The following is a 17,516-nucleotide window of genomic DNA, read 5'->3' as shown; positions in this document are numbered from 1 at the left end:
AGATAGCTAGGCTAGGTGCTAGACTCACAGGGCTCTCTCTCCTTTTGTCCCTCTCTGCAGTGCTCAGATAGCTAGGCTGGGCTAGGTGCTAGACTCACAAGGCTCTCTTTCCTTCTGTCCCTCTCTGCAGTGCTCAGATAGCTAGGCTAGGTGCTAGACTCACAGGGCTCTCTCTCCTTCTGTCTCTCTCTCTGCAGTGCTCAGATAGCTAGGCTAGGTGCTAGACTCACTGGGCTCTCTCTCCTTCTGTCTCTCTCTGCAGTGCTCAGATAGCTAGGCCAGGTGCTAGGCTCACAGGGCTCTCTTTCCTTCTGTCCCTCTCTGCAGTGATCAGATAGCTAGGCTAGGCTAAGTGCTAGACTCACAGGCCTCTCTCTCCTTCTGTCCCTCTCTGCAGTGCTCAGATAGCTAGGCTAGGTGTAGACTCACTGGGCTCTCTCTCCTTCTGTCTCTCTCTGCAGTGCTCAGATAGCTAGGCTGGGCTAGGTGCTAGACTCACAAGGCTGTCTTTCCTTTTGTCCCTCTACAGTGCTCAGATAGCTAGGCTAGGTGCTAGACTCACAGGGCTCTCTCTCCTTCTGTCACTCTCTGTAGTGCTCAGATAGCTAGGCCAGGTGCTCGGCTCACAGGGCTCTCCTTCTGTCCCTCTCTGCAGTGCTCAGATAGCTAAGCTAGGTGCTAGACTCACAGGGCTCTCTCTCCTTCTGTCACTCTCTGCAGTGCTCAGATAGCTAGGCCAGGTGCTAGGCTCACAGGGCTCTCTCTCCTTCTGTCTATAGCTAGGCTAGGCGCTAGGCTCACAGGGCTCTCTCTCTCCTATCTCTCCCTGCAGTGCTCTGATAGCTAGGCTAGGTACAAGGCTCATAGGGCTCTCTCTCCTTCTGTCTCTCTCTGCAGTGCTCTGATAGCTAGGATAGGCTAGGTACAAGGCTCATAGGGCTCTCTTTCCTTCTGTCTCTCTCTCTGCAGTGCTCAGATAGCTAGGCTAGGTGCTAGACTCCCAGGGCTCTCTCTCCTTCTGTCTCTCTCTGCAGTGCTCAGATAGCTAGGCTAGGCTAGGTGCTAGGCTCACAGGGCCCTCTCTCCTTCTGTCTCTCTCTGCAGTGCTTAGAAAGCTAGGCTAGGTGTTCGGCTCACAGGGCTCTCTCTCCTTCTGTCTCTCTCTGCAGTGCTCAGGTAGCTAGGCCAGGTGCTAGGCTCACTGGGCTCTCTCTCCTTCTGTTTCTCTCTGCAGTGCTCAGGTAGCTAGGCCAGGTGCTAGGCTCACAGGGCTCTCTCTCCTTCTGTCTCTCTCTGCAGTGCTCAGGTAGCTAGGCCAGGTGCTCGGCTCACAGGCCTCTCTCTCCTTCTGTCTCTCTCTGCAGTGATCAGATAGCTAGGCTAGGCTAGGTGCTAGACTCACAGGGCTCTCTCTCCTTCTGTTGCTCTCTGCAGTGCTCAGATAGCTAGGCCAGGTGCTAGGCTCACAGGGCTCTCTCTCCTTCTGTCCCTCTCTGAAGTGCTCAGATAGCTAGGCTAGGCTAGGTGCTAGGCTCACAGGGCTCTCTCTCCTTCTGTCGCTCTCTGCAATGCTCAGATAGCTAGACTGGGCTAGGTGCTAGACTCACAGGGCTCTCTTTCCTTCTGTCCCTCTCTGCAGTGCTCAGATAGCTAGGGTGGGCTAGGTGCTAGACTCACAAGGCTCTCTCTCCTTCTGTCCCTCTCTGCAGTGCTCAGATAGCTAGGCTAGGTGCTAGACTCACAGGGCTCTCTCTCCTTCTGTCTATCTCTCTGCAGTGCTCAGATAGCTAGGCTAGGTGCTAGACTCCCAGGGCTCTCTCTCCTTCTGTCTCTCTCTGCAGTGCTCAGGTAGCTAGGCCAGGTGCTAGGCTCACAGGGCTCTCTCTCCTTCTGTCCCTCTCTGCAGTGCTCAGATAGCTAGGCTAGGCTAAGTGCTAGACTCACAGGCCTCTCTCTCCTTCTGTCTCTCTCTGCAGTGCTCAGATAGCTAGGCTGGGCTAGGTGCTAGGCTCACAGGGCTCTCTTTCCTTCTGTCCCTCTCTGCAGTGCTCAGATAGCTAGGCTGGGCTAGGTGCTAGACTCACAAGGCTCTTTTTCCTTTTGTCCCTCTGCAGTGCTCAGATAGCTAGGCTAGGTGCTAGACTCACAGGGCTCTCTCTCCTTCTGTCGCTCTCTGCAGTGCTCAGATAGCTAGGCCAGGTGCTAGGCTCACAGGGCTCTCTCTCCTTCTGTCCCTCTCTGCAGTGCTCAGATAGCTAGGCTAGGTGCTAGACTTACAGGGCTCTCTCTCCTTCTGTCGCTCTCTGCAGTGCTCAGATAGCTAGGCCAGGTGCTAGGCTCACAGGGCTCTCTCTCCTTCTGTCCCTCTCTGCAGTGCTCAGATAGCTAGGCTAGGTGCTAGACTTACAGGGCTCTCTCTCCTTCTGTCCCTCTCTGCAGTGCTCAGATAGCTAGGCTAGGTGCTAGACTTACAGGGCTCTCTCTCCTTCTGTCGCTCTCTGCAGTGCTCAGATAGCTAGACTGGGCTAGGTGCTAGACTCACAGGGCTCTCTTTCCTTCTGTCTCTCTCTGCAGTGCTCAGATAGCTAGGGTAGGCTAAGTGCTAGACTCACAGGCCTCTCTCTCCTTCTGTCTCTCTCTGCAGTGCTCAGATAGCTAGGCTAGGCTAAGTGCTAGACTCACAGGCCTCTCTCTCCTTCTGTCTCTCCCTGCAGTGCTCTGATAGTTAGGCTAGGCTAGGTACAAGGCTCATAGGGCTCTCTCTCCTTCTGTCTCTCTCTGCAGTGCTCAGATAGCTAGGCTAGGTGCTAGACTCCCAGGGCTCTCTCTCCTTCTGTCGCTCTCTGCAGTGCTCAGATAGCTAGGCCAGGTGCTAGGCTCACAGGGCTCTCTCTCCTTCTGTCCCTCTCTGCAGTGCTCAGATAGCTAGGCTGGGCTAGGTGCTAGACTCAGTGGGCTATCTCTCCTTCTGTCTCTCTCTGCAGTGCTCAGATAGCTAGGCTAGGCTAAGTGCTAGACTCACAGGCCTCTCTCTCCTTCTGTCTCTCTCTGCAGTGCTCAGATAGCTAGGCTGGGCTAGGTGCTAGACTCACAAGGCTCTCTTTCCTTTTGTCCCTCTGCAGTGCTCAGATAGCTAGGCTAGGTGCTAGACTCACAGGGCTCTCTCTCCTTCTGTCGCTCTCTGCAGTGCTCAGATAGCTAGGCCAGGTGCTAGGCTCACAGGGCTCTCTCTCCTTCTGTCCCTCTCTGCAGTGCTCAGATAGCTAGGCTAGGTGCTAGACTCACAGGGCTCTCTCTCCTTCTGTCGCTCTCTGCAGTGCTCAGATAGCTAGGCCAGGTGCTAGGCTCACAGGGCTCTCTCTCCTTCTGTCGCTCTCTGCAGTGCTCAGATAGCTAGACTGGGCTAGGTGCTAGACTCACAGGGCTCTCTTTCCTTTTGTCCCTCTCTGCAGTGCTCAGATAGCTAGGCTGGGCTAGGTGCTAGACTCACAAGGCTCTCTTTCCTTCTGTCCCTCTCTGCAGTGCTCAGATAGCTAGGCTAGGTGCTAGACTCACAGGGCTCTCTCTCCTTCTGTCTCTCTCTCTGCAGTGCTCAGATAGCTAGGCTAGGTGCTAGACTCCCAGGGCTCTCTCTCCTTCTGTCCCTCTCTGCAGTGCTCAGATAGCTAGGCTAGGTGCTAGACTCACTGGGCTCTCTCTCCTTCTGTCTCTCTCTGCAGTGCTCAAATAGCTAGGCTGGGCTAGGTGCTAGACTCACAAGGCTCTCTTTCCTTCTGTCGCTCTCTGCAGTGCTCAGATAGCTAGCCCAGGTGCTAGGCTCACAGGGATCTCTCTCCTTCTGTCTCTCTCTGCAGTGCTTAGAAAGCTAGGCTAGGTGCTCGGCTCACAGGGCTCTCTCTCCTTCTGTCTCTCTCTGCAGTGCTCAGGTAGCTAGGCCAGGTGCTAGGCTCACAGGGCTCTCTTTCCTTCTGTCCCTCTCTGCAGTGATCAGATAGCTAGGCTAGGCTAAGTGCTAGACTCACAGGCCTCTCTCTCCTTCTGTCCCTCTCTGCAGTGCTCAGATAGCTAGGCTAGGTGTAGACTCACTGGGCTCTCTCTCCTTCTGTATCTCTCTGCAGTGCTCAGATAGCTAGGCTGGGCTAGGTGCTAGACTCACAAGGCTGTCTTTCCTTTTGTCCCTCTGCAGTGCTCAGATAGCTAGGCTAGGTGCTAGACTCACAGGGCTCTCTCTCCTTCTGTCACTCTCTGTAGTGCTCAGATAGCTAGGCCAGGTGCTCGGCTCACAGGGCTCTCCTTCTGTCCCTCTCTGCAGTGCTCAGATAGCTAAGCTAGGTGCTAGACTCACAGGGCTCTCTCTCCTTCTGTCACTCTCTGCAGTGCTCAGATAGCTAGGCCAGGTGCTAGGCTCACAGGGCTCTCTCTCCTTCTGTCTATAGCTAGGCTAGGCGCTAGGCTCACAGGGCTCTCTCTCTCCTATCTCTCCCTGCAGTGCTCTGATAGCTAGGCTAGGTACAAGGCTCATAGGGCTCTCTCTCCTTCTGTCTCTCTCTGCAGTGCTCTGATAGCTAGGATAGGCTAGGTACAAGGCTCATAGGGCTCTCGTTCCTTCTGTCTCTCTCTCTGCAGTGCTCAGATAGCTAGGCTAGGTGCTAGACTCCCAGGGCTCTCTCTCCTTCTGTCTCTCTCTGCAGTGCTCAGATAGCTAGGCTAGGCTAGGTGATAGGCTCACAGGGCCCTCTCTCCTTCTGTCTCTCTCTGCAGTGCTTAGAAAGCTAGGCTAGGTGTTCGGCTCACAGGGCTCTCTCTCCTTCTGTCTCTCTCTGCAGTGCTCAGGTAGCTAGGCCAGGTGCTAGGCTCACTGGGCTCTCTCTCCTTCTGTTTCTCTCTGCAGTGCTCAGGTAGCTAGGCCAGGTGCTAGGCTCACAGGGCTCTCTCTCCTTCTATCTCTCTCTGCAGTGCTCAGGTAGCTAGGCCAGGTGCTCGGCTCACAGGCCTCTCTCTCCTTCTGTCTCTCTCTGCAGTGATCAGATAGCTAGGCTAGGCTAGGTGCTAGACTCACAGAGCTCTCTCTCCTTCTGTTGCTCTCTGCAGTGCTCAGATAGCTAGGCCAGGTGCTAGGCTCACAGGGCTCTCTCTCCTTCTGTCCCTCTCTGAAGTGCTCAGATAGCTAGACTGGGCTAGGTGCTAGACTCACAGGGCTCTCTTTCCTTCTGTCCCTCTCTGCAGTGCTCAGATAGCTAGGCTAGGTGCTAGACTCACAGGGCTCTCTCTCCTTCTGTCTATCTCTGCAGTGCTCAGGTAGCTAGGCTAGGTGCTAGACTCCCAGGGCTCTCTCTCCTTCTGTCTCTCTCTGCAGTGCTCAGGTAGCTAGGCCAGGTGCTAGGCTCACAGGGCTCTCTCTCCTTCTGTCCCTCTCTGCTGTGCTCAGATAGCTAGGCTAGGCTAAGTGCTAGACTCACAGGCCTCTCTCTCCTTCTGTCTCTCTCTGCAGTGCTCAGATAGCTAGGCTGGGCTAGGTGCTAGGCTCACAGGGCTCTCTTTCCTTCTGTCCCTCTCTGCAGTGCTCAGATAGCTAGGCTGGGCTAGGTGCTAGACTCACAAGGCTCTTTTTCCTTTTGTCCCTCTGCAGTGCTCAGATAGCTAGGCTAGGTGCTAGACTCACAGGGCTCTCTCTCCTTCTGTCGCTCTCTGCAGTGCTCAGATAGCTAGGCCAGGTGCTAGGCTCACAGGGCTCTCTCTCCTTCTGTCCCTCTCTGCAGTGCTCAGATAGCTAGGCTAGGTGCTAGACTTACAGGGCTCTCTCTCCTTCTGTCGCTCTCTGCAGTGCTCAGATAGCTAGGCCAGGTGCTAGGCTCACAGGGCTCTCTCTCCTTCTGTCCCTCTCTGCAGTGCTCAGATAGCTAGGCTAGGTGCTAGACTTACAGGGCTCTCTCTCCTTCTGTCCCTCTCTGCAGTGCTCAGATAGCTAGGCTAGGTGCTAGACTTACAGGGCTCTCTCTCCTTCTGTCGCTCTCTGCAGTGCTCAGATAGCTAGACTGGGCTAGGTGCTAGACTCACAGGGCTCTCTTTCCTTCTGTCTCTCTCTGCAGTGCTCAGATAGCTAGGGTAGGCTAAGTGCTAGACTCACAGGCCTCTCTCTCCTTCTGTCTCTCTCTGCAGTGCTCAGATAGCTAGGCTAGGCTAAGTGCTAGACTCACAGGCCTCTCTCTCCTTCTGTCTCTCTCTGCAGTGCTCAGATAGCTAGGCTGGGCTAGGTGCTAGACTCACAAGGCTCTCTTTCCTTTTGTCCCTCTGCAGTGCTCAGATAGCTAGGCTAGGTGCTAGACTCACAGGGCTCTCTCTCCTTCTGTCGCTCTCTGCAGTGCTCAGATAGCTAGGCCAGGTGCTAGGCTCACAGGGCTCTCTCTCCTTCTGTCCCTCTCTGCAGTGCTCAGATAGCTAGGCTAGGTGCTAGACTTACAGGGCTCTCTCTCCTTCTGTCGCTCTCTGCAGTGCTCAGATAGCTAGACTGGGCTAGGTGCTAGACTCACAGGGCTCTCTTTCCTTTTGTCCCTCTCTGCAGTGCTCAGATAGCTAGGCTGGGCTAGGTGCTAGACTCACAAGGCTCTCTTTCCTTCTGTCCCTCTCTGCAGTGCTCAGATAGCTAGGCTAGGTGCTAGACTCACAGGGCTCTCTCTCCTTCTGTCTCTCTCTCTGCAGTGCTCAGATAGCTAGGCTAGGTGCTAGACTCCCAGGGCTCTCTCTCCTTCTGTCCCTCTCTGCAGTGCTCAGATAGCTAGGCTAGGTGCTAGACTCACTGGGCTCTCTCTCCTTCTGTCTCTCTCTGCAGTGCTCAGATAGCTAGGCTGGGCTAGGTGCTAGACTCACAAGGCTCTCTTTCCTTCTGTCGCTCTCTGCAGTGCTCAGATAGCTAGCCCAGGTGCTAGGCTCACAGGGATCTCTCTCCTTCTGTCTCTCTCTGCAGTGCTTAGAAAGCTAGGCTAGGTGCTCGGCTCACAGGGCTCTCTCTCCTTCTGTCTCTCTCTGCAGTGCTCAGGTAGCTAGGCCAGGTGCTAGGCTCACAGGGCTCTCTTTCCTTCTCCCTCTCTGCAGTGATCAGATAGCTAGGCTAGGCTAAGTGCTAGACTCACAGGCCTCTCTCTCCTTCTGTCCCTCTCTGCAGTGCTCAGATAGCTAGGCTAGGTGTAGACTCACTGGGCTCTCTCTCCTTCTGTCTCTCTCTGCAGTGCTCAGATAGCTAGGCTGGGCTAGGTGCTAGACTCACAAGGCTGTCTTTCCTTTTGTCCCTCTGCAGTGCTCAGATAGCTAGGCTAGGTGCTAGACTCACAGGGCTCTCTCTCCTTCTGTCACTCTCTGTAGTGCTCAGATAGCTAGGCCAGGTGCTCGGCTCACAGGGCTCTCCTTCTGTCCCTCTCTGCAGTGCTCAGATAGCTAAGCTAGGTGCTAGACTCACAGGGCTCTCTCTCCTTCTGTCACTCTCTGCAGTGCTCAGATAGCTAGGCCAGGTGCTAGGCTCACAGGGCTCTCTCTCCTTCTGTCTATAGCTAGGCTAGGCGCTAGGCTCACAGGGCTCTCTCTCTCCTATCTCTCCCTGCAGTGCTCTGATAGCTAGGCTAGGTACAAGGCTCATAGGGCTCTCTCTCCTTCTGTCTCTCTCTGCAGTGCTCTGATAGCTAGGATAGGCTAGGTACAAGGCTCATAGGGCTCTCTTTCCTTCTGTCTCTCTCTCTGCAGTGCTCAGATAGCTAGGCTAGGTGCTAGACTCACAGGGCTCTCTCTCCTTCTGTCTCTCTCTCTGCAGTGCTCAGATAGCTAGGCTAGGTGCTAGACTCCCAGGGCTCTCTCTCCTTCTGTCCCTCTCTGCAGTGCTCAGATAGCTAGGCTAGGTGCTAGACTCACTGGGCTCTCTCTCCTTCTGTCTCTCTCTGCAGTGCTCAGATAGCTAGGCTGGGCTAGGTGCTAGACTCACAAGGCTCTCTTTCCTTCTGTCGCTCTCTGCAGTGCTCAGATAGCTAGCCCAGGTGCTAGGCTCACAGGGATCTCTCTCCTTCTGTCTCTCTCTGCAGTGCTTAGAAAGCTAGGCTAGGTGCTCGGCTCACAGGGCTCTCTCTCCTTCTGTCTCTCTCTGCAGTGCTCAGGTAGCTAGGCCAGGTGCTAGGCTCACAGGGCTCTCTTTCCTTCTCCCTCTCTGCAGTGATCAGATAGCTAGGCTAGGCTAAGTGCTAGACTCACAGGCCTCTCTCTCCTTCTGTCCCTCTCTGCAGTGCTCAGATAGCTAGGCTAGGTGTAGACTCACTGGGCTCTCTCTCCTTCTGTCTCTCTCTGCAGTGCTCAGATAGCTAGGCTGGGCTAGGTGCTAGACTCACAAGGCTGTCTTTCCTTTTGTCCCTCTGCAGTGCTCAGATAGCTAGGCTAGGTGCTAGACTCACAGGGCTCTCTCTCCTTCTGTCACTCTCTGTAGTGCTCAGATAGCTAGGCCAGGTGCTCGGCTCACAGGGCTCTCCTTCTGTCCCTCTCTGCAGTGCTCAGATAGCTAAGCTAGGTGCTAGACTCACAGGGCTCTCTCTCCTTCTGTCACTCTCTGCAGTGCTCAGATAGCTAGGCCAGGTGCTAGGCTCACAGGGCTCTCTCTCCTTCTGTCTATAGCTAGGCTAGGCGCTAGGCTCACAGGGCTCTCTCTCTCCTATCTCTCCCTGCAGTGCTCTGATAGCTAGGCTAGGTACAAGGCTCATAGGGCTCTCTCTCCTTCTGTCTCTCTCTGCAGTGCTCTGATAGCTAGGATAGGCTAGATACAAGGCTCATAGGGCTCTCTTTCCTTCTGTCTCTCTCTCTGCAGTGCTCAGATAGCTAGGCTAGGTGCTAGACTCCCAGGGCTCTCTCTCCTTCTGTCTCTCTCTGCAGTGCTCAGATAGCTAGGCTAGGCTAGCTGCTAGGCTCACAGGGCTCTCTCTCCTTCTGTCCCTCTCTGCAGTGCTCTGATAGGTAGGCTAGGCTAGGTGCTAGGCTCACAGGGCTCTCTCTCCTTCTGTCTCTCTCTGCAGTGCTTAGAAAGCTAGGCTAGGTGTTCGGCTCACAGGGCTCTCTCTCCTCCTGTCTCTCTCTGCAGTGCTCAGGTAGCTAGGCCAGGTGCTAGGCTCACAGGGCTCTCTCTCCTTCTGTCTCTCTCTGCAGTGCTCAGGTAGCTAGGCCAGGTGCTCGGCTCACAGGCCTCTCTCTCCTTCTGTCTCTCTCTGCAGTGATCAGATAGCTAGGCTAGGCTAGGTGCTAGACTCACAGGGCTCTCTCTCCTTCTGTTGCTCTCTGCAGTGCTCAGATAGCTAGGCCAGGTGCTAGGCTCACAGGGCTCTCTCTCCTTCTGTCCCTCTCTGAAGTGCTCAGATAGCTAGGCTAGGCTAGGTGCTAGGCTCACAGGGCTCTCTCTCCTTCTGTCGCTCTCTGCAATGCTCAGATAGCTAGACTGGGCTAGGTGCTAGACTCACAGGGCTCTCTTTCCTTCTGTCCCTCTCTGCAGTGCTCAGATAGCTAGGGTGGGCTAGGTGCTAGACTCACAAGGCTCTCTCTCCTTCTGTCCCTCTCTGCAGTGCTCAGATAGCTAGGCTAGGTGCTAGACTCACAGGGCTCTCTCTCCTTCTGTCTATCTCTCTGCAGTGCTCAGATAGCTAGGCTAGGTGCTAGACTCCCAGGGCTCTCTCTCCTTCTGTCTCTCTCTGCAGTGCTCAGGTAGCTAGGCCAGGTGCTAGGCTCACAGGGCTCTCTCTCCTTCTGTCCCTCTCTGCAGTGCTCAGATAGCTAGGCTAGGCTAAGTGCTAGACTCACAGGCCTCTCTCTCCTTCTGTCTCTCTCTGCAGTGCTCAGATAGCTAGGCTGGGCTAGGTGCTAGGCTCACAGGGCTCTCTTTCCTTCTGTCCCTCTCTGCAGTGCTCAGATAGCTAGGCTAGGTGTAGACTCACTGGGCTCTCTCTCCTTCTGTCTCTCTCTGCAGTGCTCAGATAGCTAGGCTGGGCTAGGTGCTAGACTCACAAGGCTCTCTTTCCTTTTGTCCCTCTGCAGTGCTCAGATAGCTAGGCTAGGTGCTAGACTCACAGGGCTCTCTCTCCTTCTGTCGCTCTCTGTAGTGCTCAGATAGCTAGGCTAGGTGCTAGACTCACAGGGCTCTCTCTCCTTCTGTCCCTCTCTGCAGTGCTCAGATAGCTAAGCTAGGTGCTAGACTCACAGGGCTCTCTCTCCTTCTGTCGCTCTCTGCAGTGATCAGATAGCTAGTCCAGGTGCTAGGCTCACAGGGCTCTCTCTCCTTCTGTCGCTCTCTGCAGTGCTCAGATAGCTAGTCCAGGTGCTAGACTCACAAGGCTTTCTTTCCTTTTGTCCCTCTGCAGTGCTCAGATAGCTAGGCTAGGTGCTAGACTCACAGGGCTCTCTCTCCTTCTGTCGCTCTCTGTAGTGCTCAGATAGCTAGGCTAGGTGCTAGGCTCACAGGGCTCTCTCTCTCCTATCTCTCCCTGCAGTGCTCTGATAGCTAGGCTAGGCTAGGTACAAGGCTCATAGGGCTCTCTCTCCTTCTGTCTCTCTCTGCAGTGATCAGATAGCTAGGCTAGGCTAGGTGCAAGACTCACAGGGCTCTCTCTCCTTCTGTCGCTCTCTGCAGTGCTCAGATAGCTAGGCCAGGTGCTAGGCTCACAGGGCTCTCTCTCCTTCTGTCCCTCTCTGCAGTGCTCAGATAGCTAGGCTAGGTGCTCGGCTCACAGGGCTCTCTCTCCTTCTGTCTCTCTCTGCAGTGCTCAGGTAGCTAGGCCAGGTGCTAGGCTCACAGGGCTCTCTTTCCTTCTGTCCCTCTCTGCAGTGATCAGATAGCTAGGCTAGGCTAAGTGCTAGACTCACAGGCCTCTCTCTCCTTCTGTCCTTCTCTGCAGTGCTCAGATAGCTAGGCTAGGTGTAGACTCACTGGGCTCTCTCTCCTTCTGTCTCTCTCTGCAGTGCTCAGATAGCTAGGCTGGGCTAGGTGCTAGACTCACAAGGCTGTCTTTCCTTTTGTCCCTCTGCAGTGCTCAGATAGCTAGGCTAGGTGCTAGACTCACAGGGCTCTCTCTCCTTCTGTCACTCTCTGCAGTGCTCAGATAGCTAGGCCAGGTGCTCGGCTCACAGGGCTCTCCTTCTGTCCCTCTCTGCAGTGCTCAGATAGCTGGGCTAGGTGCTAGACTCACAAGGCTGTCTCTCCTTCTGTCACTCTCTGCAGTGCTCAGATAGCTAGGCCAGGTGCTAGGCTCACAGGGCTCTCTCTCCTTCTGTCTATAGCTAGGCTAGGCGCTAGGCTCACAGGGCTCTCTCTCTCCTATCTCTCCCTGCAGTGCTCTGATAGCTAGGCTAGGTACAAGGCTCATAGGGCTCTCTCTCCTTCTGTCTCTCTCTGCAGTGCTCTGATAGCTAGGATAGGCTAGGTACAAGGCTCATAGGGCTCTCTTTCCTTCTGTCTCTCTCTCTGCAGTGCTCAGATAGCTAGGCTAGGTGCTAGACTCCCAGGGCTCTCTCTCCTTCTGTCTCTCTCTGCAGTGCTCAGATAGCTAGGCTAGGCTAGGTGCTAGGCTCACAGGGCTCTCTCTCCTTCTGTCCCTCTCTGCAGTGCTCTGATAGGTAGGCTAGGCTAGGTGCTAGGCTCACAGGGCTCTCTCTCCTTCTGTCTCTCTCTGCAGTGCTTAGAAAGCTAGGCTAGGTGTTCGGCTCACAGGGCTCTCTCTCCTTCTGTCTCTCTCTGCAGTGCTCAGGTAGCTAGGCCAGGTGCTAGACTCCCAGGGCTCTCTCTCCTTCTGTCTCTCTCTGCAGTGCTCAGATAGCTAGGCTAGGCTAGGTGCTAGGCTCACAGGGCTCTCTCTCCTTCTGTCCCTCTCTGCAGTGCTCTGATAGGTAGGCTAGGCTAGGTGCTAGGCTCACAGGGCTCTCTCTCCTTCTGTCTCTCTCTGCAGTGCTCAGATAGCTAGGCTAGGTGTAGACTCACTGGGCTCTCTCTCCTTCTGTCTCTCTCTGCAGTGCTCAGATAGCTAGGCTGGGCTAGGTGCTAGACTCACAAGGCTGTCTTTCCTTTTGTCCCTCTGCAGTGCTCAGATAGCTAGGCTAGGTGCTAGACTCACAGGGCTCTCTCTCCTTCTGTCACTCTCTGCAGTGCTCAGATAGCTAGGCCAGGTGCTCGGCTCACAGGGCTCTCCTTCTGTCCCTCTCTGCAGTGCTCAGATAGCTGGGCTAGGTGCTAGACTCACAAGGCTGTCTCTCCTTCTGTCACTCTCTGCAGTGCTCAGATAGCTAGGCCAGGTGCTAGGCTCACAGGGCTCTCTCTCCTTCTGTCTATAGCTAGGCTAGGCGCTAGGCTCACAGGGCTCTCTCTCTCCTATCTCTCCCTGCAGTGCTCTGATAGCTAGGCTAGGTACAAGGCTCATAGGGCTCTCTCTCCTTCTGTCTCTCTCTGCAGTGCTCTGATAGCTAGGATAGGCTAGGTACAAGGCTCATAGGGCTCTCTTTCCTTCTGTCTCTCTCTCTGCAGTGCTCAGATAGCTAGGCTAGGTGCTAGACTCCCAGGGCTCTCTCTCCTTCTGTCTCTCTCTGCAGTGCTCAGATAGCTAGGCTAGGCTAGGTGCTAGGCTCACAGGGCTCTCTCTCCTTCTGTCCCTCTCTGCAGTGCTCTGATAGGTAGGCTAGGCTAGGTGCTAGGCTCACAGGGCTCTCTCTCCTTCTGTCTCTCTCTGCAGTGCTTAGAAAGCTAGGCTAGGTGTTCGGCTCACAGGGCTCTCTCTCCTTCTGTCTCTCTCTGCAGTGCTCAGGTAGCTAGGCCAGGTGCTAGGCTCACAGGGCTCTCTCTCCTTCTGTCTCTCTCTGCAGTGCTCAGGTAGCTAGGCCAGGTGCTCGGCTCACAGGCCTCTCTCTCCTTCTGTCTCTCTCTGCAGTGATCAGATAGCTAGGCTAGGCTAGGTGCTAGACTCACAGGGCTCTCTCTCCTTCTGTTGCTCTCTGCAGTGCTCAGATAGCTAGGCCAGGTGCTAGGCTCACAGGGCTCTCTCTCCTTCTGTCCCTCTCTGAAGTGCTCAGATAGCTAGGCTAGGCTAGGTGCTAGGCTCACAGGGCTCTCTCTCCTTCTGTCGCTCTCTGCAATGCTCAGATAGCTAGACTGGGCTAGGTGCTAGACTCACAGGGCTCTCTTTCCTTCTGTCCCTCTCTGCAGTGCTCAGATAGCTAGGGTGGGCTAGGTGCTAGACTCACAAGGCTCTCTCTCCTTCTGTCCCTCTCTGCAGTGCTCAGATAGCTAGGCTAGGTGCTAGACTCACAGGGCTCTCTCTCCTTCTGTCTATCTCTCTGCAGTGCTCAGATAGCTAGGCTAGGTGCTAGACTCCCAGGGCTCTCTCTCCTTCTGTCTCTCTCTGCAGTGCTCAGGTAGCTAGGCCAGGTGCTAGGCTCACAGGGCTCTCTCTCCTTCTGTCCCTCTCTGCAGTGCTCAGATAGCTAGGCTAGGCTAAGTGCTAGACTCACAGGCCTCTCTCTCCTTCTGTCTCTCTCTGCAGTGCTCAGATAGCTAGGCTGGGCTAGGTGCTAGGCTCACAGGGCTCTCTTTCCTTCTGTCCCTCTCTGCAGTGCTCAGATAGCTAGGCTAGGTGTAGACTCACTGGGCTCTCTCTCCTTCTGTCTCTCTCTGCAGTGCTCAGATAGCTAGGCTGGGCTAGGTGCTAGACTCACAGGGCTCTCTCTCCTTCTGTCGCTCTCTGCAGTGATCAGATAGCTAGTCCAGGTGCTAGGCTCACAGGGCTCTCTCTCCTTCTGTCGCTCTCTGCAGTGCTCAGATAGCTAGTCCAGGTGCTAGACTCACAAGGCTTTCTTTCCTTTTGTCCCTCTGCAGTGCTCAGATAGCTAGGCTAGGTGCTAGACTCACAGGGCTCTCTCTCCTTCTGTCGCTCTCTGTAGTGCTCAGATAGCTAGGCTAGGTGCTAGACTCACAGGGCTCTCTCTCCTTCTGTCCCTCTCTGCAGTGCTCAGATAGCTAAGCTAGGTGCTAGACTCACAGGGCTCTCTCTCCTTCTGTCGCTCTCTGCAGTGATCAGATAGCTAGTCCAGGTGCTAGGCTCACAGGGCTCTCTCTCCTTCTGTCGCTCTCTGCAGTGCTCAGATAGCTAGTCCAGGTGCTAGACTCACAAGGCTTTCTTTCCTTTTGTCCCTCTGCAGTGCTCAGATAGCTAGGCTAGGTGCTAGACTCACAGGGCTCTCTCTCCTTCTGTCGCTCTCTGTAGTGCTCAGATAGCTAGGCTAGGTGCTAGGCTCACAGGGCTCTCTCTCTCCTATCTCTCCCTGCAGTGCTCTGATAGCTAGGCTAGGCTAGGTACAAGGCTCATAGGGCTCTCTCTCCTTCTGTCTCTCTCTGCAGTGATCAGATAGCTAGGCTAGGCTAGGTGCAAGACTCACAGGGCTCTCTCTCCTTCTGTCGCTCTCTGCAGTGCTCAGATAGCTAGGCCAGGTGCTAGGCTCACAGGGCTCTCTCCTTCTGTCCCTCTCTGCAGTGCTCAGATAGCTAGGCTAGGTGCTAGGCTCACAGGGCTCTCTTTCCTTCTGTCTCTCTCTGCAGTGCTTAGAAAGCTAGGCTAGGTGCTCGGCTCACGGGGCTCTCTCTCCTTCTGTCTCTCTCTGCAGTGCTCAGGTAGCTAGGCCAGGTGCTAGGCTCACAGGGCTCTCTTTCCTTCTGTCCCTCTCTGCAGTGCTCAGATAGCTAGGCTAGGCTAAGTGCTAGACTCACAAGCCTCTCTCTCCTTCTGTCTCTCTCTGCAGTGCTCAGATAGCTAGGCTGGGCTAGGTGCTAGACTCACAAGGCTCTCTTTCCTTTTGTCCCTCTGCAGTGCTCAGATAGCTAGGCTAGGTGCTAGACTCACAAGGCTCTCTTTCCTTTTGTCCCTCTGCAGTGCTCAGATAGCTAGGCTAGGTGCTAGACTCACAGGGATCTCTCTCCTTCTGTCCCTCTCTGCAGTGCTCAGATAGCTAAGCTAGGTGCTAGACTCACAGGGCTCTCTCTCCTTCTGTCGCTCTCTGCAGTGCTCAGATAGCTAGGCTGGGCTAGGTGCTAGACTCACAAGGCTCTCTTTCCTTTTGTCCCTCTGCAGTGCTCAGATAGCTAGGCTAGGTGCTAGACTCACAGGGCTCTCTCTCCTTCTGTCGCTCTCTGAAGTGCTCAGATAGCTAGGCCAGGTGCTATGCTCACAGGGCTCTCTCTCCTTCTGTCCCTCTCTGCAGTGCTCAGATAGCTAGGCTAGGCTAGGTGCTAGGCTCACAGGGCTCTCTCTCCTTCTGTCCCTCTCTGCAGTGCTCAGATAGCTAGGCTAGGCTAGGTGCTAGGCTCACAGGGCTCTCTCTCCTTCTGTCTCTCTCTGCAGTGCTTAGAAAGCTAGGCTAGGTGCTCGGCTCACAGGGCTCTCTCTCCTTCTGTCTCTCTCTGCAGTGCTCAGATAGCTAGGCTAAGTGCTAGACTCACAGGCCTCTCTCTCCTTCTGTCTCTCTCTGCAGTGCTCAGATAGCTAGGCTGGGCTAGGTGCTAGACCCACAAGGCTCTCTTTCCTTCTGTCCCTCTCTGCAGTGCTCAGATAGCTAGGCTAGGTGTAGACTCACTGGGCTATCTCTTCTTCTGTCTCTCTCTGCAGTGCTCAGATAGCTAGGCTGGGCTAGGTGCTAGACTCACAAGGCTCTCTTTCCTTTTGTCCCTCTGCAGTGCTCAGATAGCTAGGCTAGGTGCTAGACTCACAGGGCTCTCTCTCCTTCTGTCCCTCTCTGCAGTGCTCAGATAGCTAGGCTAGGTGCTAGACTCACAGGGCTCTCTCTCTCCTTCTGTCGCTCTCTGTAGTGCTCAGATAGCTAGGTCAGGTGCTAGGCTCACAGGGCTCTCTCTCCTTCAGTCCCTCTCTGCAGTGCTCAGATAGCTAGGCCAGGTGCTAGACTCACAGGGCTCTCTCTCCTTCAGCCCCTCTATGCAGTGCTCAGATAGCTAAGCTAGGTGCTAGACTCACAGGGCTCTCTCTCCTTCTGTCGCTCTCTGCAGTGCTCAGATAGCTAGGCCAGGTGCTAGGCTCACAGGGCTCTCTCTCCTTCTGTCTCTCTCTGCAGTGCTCAGATAGCTAGGCTAGTCTAGGTGCCAGACTCACAGGGCTCTCCTTCTGTCTCTCACTGCAGTGCTCAGATAGCTAGGCTAGGCTAGGTACAAGGCTCATAGGGCTCTCTCTCCTTCTGTCTCTCTATGCAGTGCTCAGATAGCTAGGCTAGTCTAGGTGCCAGACTCACAGGGCTCTCCTTCCGTCTCTCACTGCAGTGCTCAGATAGCTAGGCTTGGCTAGGTGTTAGGCTCACAGGTCTTTTTCTCCTTCTGTCTCCCTCTGCAGTGCTCAGATAGCTAGGCTAGGTGCTAGTCTCACAGGGCTCTCTCTCCTCCTGTGTCTCTCTGCAATGCTCAGATGGCTAGGCTAGGTGGAAGACTCACAGGGCTCTCTTTCCTGCTGTCTCTCTCTCTGCAGTGCTCAGATGGCTAGGCTAGGTGGAAGACTCACAGGGCTCTCTCTCCTTCTGTCTCTCTCTGCAGTGCTCAGATAGCTAGACTAGGTGCTAGACTCACAGGGCTCTCTCTCCTTCTGTCGCTCTCTGAAGTGCTCAGATAGCTAGGCCAGGTGCTAGGCTCACAGGGCTCTCTTTCCTTCTGTCCCTCTCTGCAGTGCTCAGATAGCCAGGCTAGGTGCTAGACTCACTTGGCTCTCTCTCCTTCTGTCTCTCTCTGGAGTGCTCAGATAGCTAGGCTGGGCTAGGTGCTAGACTCACATGGCTCTCTCCTTCTGTCTCTCTGCAGTGCTCAGATAGCTAGGCTCGGCTAAGTGCTAGGCTCACAGGGCTCTCTCTCCTTCTGTCTCTCTCTGCAGTGCTCAGATAGCTAGGCTGGGCTAGGTGCTAGACTCACATGGCTCTCTCCTTCTGTCTCTCTGCAGTGCTCAGATAGCTAGGCTAGGCTAAGTGCTAGGCTCACAGGGCTCTCTCTCCTGTTTCTCTGCAGTGCTCAGATAGCTAGGTTACGCTAGGTGCTAGGATCACATGGCTCTCTCCTTCTGTCTCTCTCTGTATTGCTCAGATAGCTAGGCTAGGTGCTAGGCTCGCAGGGCTCTCTCTCCTTCTGTCTCTCTGCAGTGCTCATGTAGTTAGGCTAGTTGCTAGGCTCACAGGGCTCTCTCTCCTTCTGTCTCTCTCTGCAGTGCTCAGATAGCTTGGCTAGGTGGTAGGTTCACAGGGCTCTCTCCTTCTGTCTCTCTCTGTATTGCTCAGATAGCTAGGCTAGGTGCTAGGTTTGCAGGGCTCTCTCTCCTTCTGTCTCTCTCTGCAGTGCTCAGATAGCTAGGCTAGGTGCTAGGCTCACAGGGCTCTCTCTCCTTATGTCTCTCTCTGCAGTGCTCAGATAGCTAGGCTAGGTGCTAGGCTCACAGGGCTCTCTCTCCTTCTGTCTCTCTCTGCAGTGCGTATGTAGTTAGGCT

General features: G+C 54.8%; 1 protein-coding gene across 12 annotated transcripts in view; it reads left to right on the top strand.

Moving 5' to 3' along the window:
* LOC110535712 (family with sequence similarity 172 member A) overlaps positions 1 to 17,516 on the top strand; it is a 246,421-nt gene that overhangs the window by 120,042 nt on the left and 108,863 nt on the right. The window lies entirely within an intron of this gene.

This window comes from Oncorhynchus mykiss, chromosome 11 (genome assembly GCF_057628025.1).
Source record: "Oncorhynchus mykiss isolate SJ-2025 chromosome 11, ASM5762802v1, whole genome shotgun sequence".
NCBI lineage: Eukaryota > Metazoa > Chordata > Actinopteri > Salmoniformes > Salmonidae > Oncorhynchus > Oncorhynchus mykiss.
The sequence above is the reverse complement of the archived record's forward strand: the minus strand, read 5'-3'. Positions and strand labels throughout refer to the sequence as shown.